The sequence below is a fragment of the Limulus polyphemus genome, unplaced genomic scaffold (assembly GCF_000517525.1).
Source record: "Limulus polyphemus unplaced genomic scaffold, Limulus_polyphemus-2.1.2 Scaffold685, whole genome shotgun sequence".
Taxonomy (NCBI): Eukaryota; Metazoa; Arthropoda; class Merostomata; order Xiphosura; family Limulidae; genus Limulus; species Limulus polyphemus.
Window position 1 is genome coordinate 440,237 of NW_013666295.1, and position 7,057 is coordinate 447,293.

At 32.5% G+C, this 7,057-nt stretch overlaps 1 protein-coding gene across 2 annotated transcripts in view; it reads right to left on the minus strand.

Moving 5' to 3' along the window:
- The window catches only part of LOC106459946 (dnaJ homolog subfamily C member 16-like), a 153,401-nt gene that overhangs the window by 121,497 nt on the left and 24,847 nt on the right, over positions 1-7,057 (minus strand). The window lies entirely within an intron of this gene.

The following is a 7,057-nucleotide window of genomic DNA, read 5'->3' on the forward strand; positions in this document are numbered from 1 at the left end:
ATTTATGTATAGTTGAAAAATGGTATTTGTATGCTTTTGTTATATATTCTCAATAAAATTATATCCTGAAGAGTGACCTTTGAAGTTGCAAAACTGGTAGAAAAAAGTAATAAAAAAAGAGAAAAAATAAAACAGTCTGATATTCCAGTGTGTTTTTATTTGTATCCATAGGTGAACCACCTTATTGATGTTTTGATTATATGCATGTATCATACAGGTCCAAAACCGCTAGACTTCAAGTTAACCCTATCACTCAGAGTACCATTTACTGCGCACGACACAAGGTTTTAGTCTAACATTCAAAATTTTATTAAACTGCATTTTGTTTATGTTATACCAATTAGAATAGCATAAAATCGTAGCTAATAATCCATATTTTAATAGTATACAAGTTTTAAGTTCTTAATTCTACAAGGAAATATTTTAAAAAATCCTGAATTTCCACTAGTGTGACCCATGTGACACATTTTCTCTTAGCATATCATCATCCCTATTTTATCCACCACTCCTCTTAAAAGTATGAAATGAAATGTAAATTACTCTATAAAATTTTTATTACTCAAACAAACTATAATTTTTACAGTCTTCAATTTGTTTGGTTACAGTGCTATTGAATAGAAAATCAGACCCCTCTTGCCACACCCACCTGTCATATCCTATCTTTCAGAATTCATTGATAGTATTCTCTCTCTTACATTTCATTACATATTACCTATAACCAATAGTAAGTCAAGGTTTTCATCTATCAAACAACGTATTGTATAATGTTATGTTCTGAACATTTAAATGTTAATTTTACTCAGAGCACCAGCATCATTCCCATGTGAAAGTTAACAACTAGCTTGGATGAATTTGTAACAGTTCTTGTCACATAGTTAGAAAACCAGAAAAATTTTGAGAGGTAAGTGAATTTGTCTACTTTTTGAATGTTATTAGTCTATATTATTTGGTGCATTATTTAATTAAATAAAAAGTGTTAAGTACTTTACCATAATTACTATAAAAAATCTGGCTTAACACTCCTTGACAATCAAGAGTAGGAAAAAAGAAGATTGGGTAAGTACCATATTTCTTGTTTTTCATTCTTTATTTATTATAATAAAAGTAAGCAAAATTAAAAATATGGATCTTTTTAAGTTATTTAAGATTAGATTAGGTAAAATAAGTAATAATAATAATATAATTAAAATGGTTCATGAGGCACACACGTGAGCAGCTCATGGGTAATGTAATTCGATAGCATAATGTGAACTGCACATTCTCCGAATGATTTACAACTTTTTATGGTACAGAAAGTAGTTAAACACAGTTCAAAAAGCAATAAAACAATAAAATTTAATTATAATTAAATGTATAATGTTACAAACTTAGGTTAAACAAATGCAGTTTCATGTTACAATTTGAAGATCTTCTAGAAAGAAAAAAAGGTTAATTTAGGTTTATTTCGACTTTTTTAATGGTCAGGAGGTCAGTCAAATTGACCAATCCCATTTTGAGATAGGGTAGAGAAAATAACAGATAAGCTATAAGGATTTAGTGAAAAAAACTTTGAAATGCATTTAGGAGGTTTTGGGATTATACAAAAGAAATTTGAAATTTTTGAGATGACAAAAAGTATTTTTATGACAGCAGAAGTCACACGATGCTGGAAGCATGCGCGCTAGAGTTTCTAGAAGGATCATGACTGTCCCTGGCAACTCTAGTCTTTTCCAAGCACCCTTTATTTGAGTATATAAGCCCGGCAAATAAAGCGGAGGAATAATTGAGATAGGAAGATATAGAGACAGATAATTGAGTCAAGTGAGCGGTAGTGACCATAAGTAAATTTTGTGTGTCGTTGTGAATTATAGCGTATGTTTAAGTTAAAGTGACTGTGGAAATTCTGTGTATTGCAAAGTTGTATTGAGAAAGAATAAACTAGTTTTATTTAAGAAAGGAATTGTATCGCTGAAGTTCCTCGGGAAGAATTTATACCCGAAATTAACAAACGACCACAGACATAACAGTATTTTTAATTTCAACATGAAAATTACTTTGCACATGGATTATTAAAAAAAAAACTCAATATATTCATGGACAAATCTTTATTTTATTAAAAATATTTCACTAAGAAATATTACTTTTGTATGTGGAAGACTTGTAATATTAACTGAAAGTCTTCTAAATTTCATGAAGATATACTCAATATATTGAGAGTTATAAGTATTAATTTATAAAGACTTTAATTGAGTACAAAAGGTCATATGACTCAGACAAATCGACCGTCTCCATGTCGAGAGAGTTAAATTGTGAAACCTAATTTTAAAATAAGCCTAATTTTAATTATGGCTAAACTAACAATCATGCTGTCTAACTTCACTTTCACTAACATAACTTCTTTAGAAATTGCCCATCATGGCTAGATTGCCAATCACACAGTCTAGATCTATCTAACTATCTCTTACTTCACTTGCTTTCTTTTCTCTACATCACTTGCACTTGCTAGTCACCTATATATATATAGCTTGTTCACTGAGGCCTCAAACTTTCTATAAACTATGCGACACTATAATGGAACAACACTCACTTAAAGTAATGAGAAAAATACTGAAGATTTGAGTAACATGACGTCAACAATATTACTAAAGCTTAGTACAACAATGATAGGATCTAGCTACATACACAATGTATGACTCGTACAGAGTTATGTAACAAAATTTGTCAGAACTAACGCTTTTAAAACAATCAACCTTCAATACTCTTGTCAAGAAACAAAACAATCATTAAATATTAAATCACAAAATAAACTAAATAATAATGCTTACACTAAACAGTTTTGTATATCCAACAATAGTTATAACCTTCCAGCTCCTGCTGACTCATGTGTGCACATGGCATCTTGTTTATAAGCTTTAACAATCCAGGTGACAACAAGTTAAACTTATAAAAATCATTAAACCTTTCAAATATGGATTTTAAAACATTAATAATACATAATTAATTAAAATATAAAAGTAAAACATAAATGTAATCTAACTGTCTAGTACACTAATACATATAGGGTGAGAAACAATTGCTAAGTAGTACATACCCTTCGAGAGAACAATAGTCTTAGCTTTATTTTATCCCATTTCAAAATCAAAGACTACATATATGCTTCCAATTACAGTACAAATATTTAAGGGTGAAACCTGCTCTTTCTATTGATTGTAAGCATGTCATTCAACTTCAGACTGTTGCATAGCAACACATATTTAACTCTGCAAGTGGGCATGGTTGAGAAAGTACTTACAACAGTTTCTTAGGAGGAGAAAATCTTCAAAAGTAAAATGAGTCAGTAATGTAAACCACATGTGTGTGTACTTTGGCCATATAGTGGAAGCCTATACAGTGCAGACACCCAGTTTCTTTTTTACCAACTGTTGAAGTTGAGAAATTGTAACTGCGAGCTGATCACGTGACAGCAAAAACAAGTTATACTTGTAGTTTGAGGTGTTTTATTTGAAATAAAATATTAAAAACTTAGATAATATAAAACTTTAAATTATAAAATACTTGATAATAATAATAATTTCAATTAAATATATTGATAATAAAGTGGTTTAATTAAATTTTGAATACAACACAGTATCAATGCAGAAAGAATTTAAAAATGACACCCAGGGGCAAAAGGGTTAAATAATTCTATTTTCATCAAAAATTCATACAGGTTTGCTCACTTACTTTAGAACACAATTTACAAGATGAATTATTCTTCTCTACTCTTTTGTTACAATAAAGTCTGTGATAATTTCACTTTAAAATCACTACTATAACTATTGGTTACCACAGTTCTATCCAAAGCTTTAAGTAATTGTCTCTTCTTCTTTTGTCAAAGTCCATACAGGCTGGTTCAATTACTTTAGAACACAATTGACAAGACAAATTATTCTTCTCTACTCTTTTATTATAATACAATCTGTGACAATTCACTTTAAAAGTTGCCACTATATGCTCTTTACTGCTAAACTCACAATCACGCAGTCTAGGTCTATCTATCTATCAATCTATCCCTTACTTTGTCTAACTTAACTTACTATGTCTTAGTATCTCGACCTATATTTTGTATGCATATTTATAGCCTGACCAAGGCCTAGAACTTTCTACATCATTATGAGATATTATTATGTGATAATACTCTATCAAAACAAAGAAAAAACGTAGAAGGTTCTTGTAACATGATGCAATAATACAACAATCACCAATTCACAACAACTGAACTACACAATGTAAGATTTGAAAATAGTAACATAAACAAGTCTGCGTTAAACTATTGCTTCTAAAAATAATAAAATTTAATGCTTGTATTATACATAGACCATCTAAATTATAACACTTGCATTAACTTAAACAGTCATGTATATCTAATAGGGAGTGACCATAAGTCATGTTAAAGAAATCATAGAACTGAGGAAGATGATGTGTGGAAGAGTGGGAAAATGCTGAGACAAGATTTCAGCATAGATAATAAAGTCAGGTGAAGAGGAAAAAAGAAAACTAAAACGTGGAATAAAGATTGTAAAGAAATATAGGAACATGGGAGAGAAGGAAAGAATAGTACACACTCAACACAATCAGCAAGAAGAGAGAGAGGAATGATGTGTTCCTCAACAGAAAATAAAGAGGCCAGAGCAAAGCAAGACAATCAAAAACATTGACCTCATGGATAGGCTTAGGAATGGAAAATGCACAAGAAATAGAGGAACAGCAAAGGAAGTCAAAATCCATGACAAGGAGACAACTGGTGGTAACATCTTCTACAAAAAACCTTCAGCAGCCATAAACAGGAATTTGAAGACATTATGTTGTATAGTATCTTGAGTTCTGCAAATGACCATAGTAAAAGCCATTAACTAGTTTCATTCCCAATCAAACTTTGGCTTCATGTACAGAGCTAGAATGAGAGGATGAAGCCACAGAAATGTGAGAGTTTATAGTGTAGAACTGGTCAAAAATATCCTCATTTCTTTTTAATATGCAACAACAATTATTTAAAGGTCCATAAAATTAGGAGAACCATAGAAGAAAGACTCATCCTGGCAAAGTAATAGACCATAGGTCTAGAAATTCCATTATAAAAAATACAGAAACCAGTTGATGTGTGAAACTGTTTGAAGTACAGGCAAGGGTATAGAATAACTTTTATCGGTGTTGAAAAACAAGGTGAGAAGTAACCTTAACACAACTAAGTTTACCACTGTTCAGGAATTAACAAAAGTGACAAATGGAATCAAAATGTCAAGAAAATAAAAAAAAAAGAATAGGCATGCACTGAAAAAAGAAATAGAAAGACATTTTTTTTTAAGAGCAAAGCCATATTGAACTATCTGCTGTGTTTACTGCAGGGAATCAAACCTCAGATTTTGGTGAAATCTGTAGATTTACTGCTGTCTGGGGGATCAGGAAGACAGTAACTACAATATTATTGACAAAGATTATGCAAAAATCTTTCAAAATTAAAGAGCACAATTACATGTATGTTAGTGGCAATGGTGAGTTTAAGAATGAAGTTAATTTCAAGTTCAAGTGCTTATGGGAATCTACTGCACATGGAGAATGTGTCACCCCTCAATTAGTGAAGGGCTAATGTTACATGTTGTTTACATCATGTACTAGCAGAGTTCATGTCAAAACACATGATTTAGGTGGGAGATTTTTTAAGTGGGTAGGCAAAATCCCAATGGCAGGCAAGCAAAAAATAGCTACTGTATTCAGAGATAAGTGGATCACTTTGGAATTTATCAGTCCTTAGAGAGCTGAGATTACCACCATACTTTTTTGATGCAAGTTGTTTGTTGCACTTCCCCAAAATGATGTCTAGATCCAACTTGATCTTTTCTAGTTGCCCTGAGCTGTAGCAGCATTTTTCATTGCCTGCTGTTGATTCTCTTGTACATGTTGCACCAGTAATCAAAACTAATAGCCTTGTCTACCGTGTTGCTAGGCAAGATATGGACAGTTCAATCGAATGTGACTCTATACCCCTCAGCAAACCATGTGGTTTACTCCTCTCTTGCTGGATGATGTCTTGGTGAAGGCACTGGCAGTGCAAGCATGGCAAATAAATAGTGAGAAAGCTGAGATAGTTCTGTTAATTCACTGGATATCAGTGCGATTGCATCACATGACCAAGATATGTAGTTGATTAATCCCCTACTGGGTTTGAATTTGATAAGACATGGGTGTTTGGGTAGGGCTGTCAGTTTGAGTTAAAGTCAGTGAAGCTGCCACTACAGGCATTTTCCTCTTTTGTGATTAGCACAAGTTATCACTCTGTATTGCTTATGACAGAAAGTGTTGTATTAAGAGTGTGAAGATCTCTCACACCCACTAGTTAGCCCTTCCAAGAACTGATCAATGAGGATATCCTCGAGATCTGCTGAGGCTACTTTAAGTTAAGCCTTACAACTGAAAAGGTGCAGGTCACCTGCATAAGTGGCACAATTTCCATGGTACTCTCTTTTTTCAAGCTTTGGGTTCATCTCTAGAGATTACTGTTTTACACTGGGTTATACCTTCAATGCAACTCAGTAATGACTATCTCACAGTACCAGAGATGCTCCTACTTAAAGTGATTGATGGAACCTAGAATGTAGGTATGATTAATAACTGGAGATTCAGTCAAGATTAAATCATGAAGTAATACTAAATCTCTTACTAACTGAGTCATGATGTTAAATGGAATAATGAGACTGGATACAAAGTGAAATGCAAAATGACAAATCTTTATTATAACACTAAGCACAAACAGTGAGCATACTTCCTTTTTCTTACACAGGAAGGACTATCACCTTTATTGGATTCCCTCAGCTACTTCTCTTTCTAGATCCTGTTCTAGACTATCTAAATCTAATGTTCTTCAGCTTGTAAGGCACATTATATATAACCATGTGACTGGTCATTCTCATTTCAACATAGCTGAAGCTGTAACCTTGAGACATCATCTGAACAGCTATTAAAGGATAAGCCATTGATGACATTGCACAGCATGCAGTATTCCCCCCCCCCTACCCGTAAGAATCGACTACGTTAATTACTT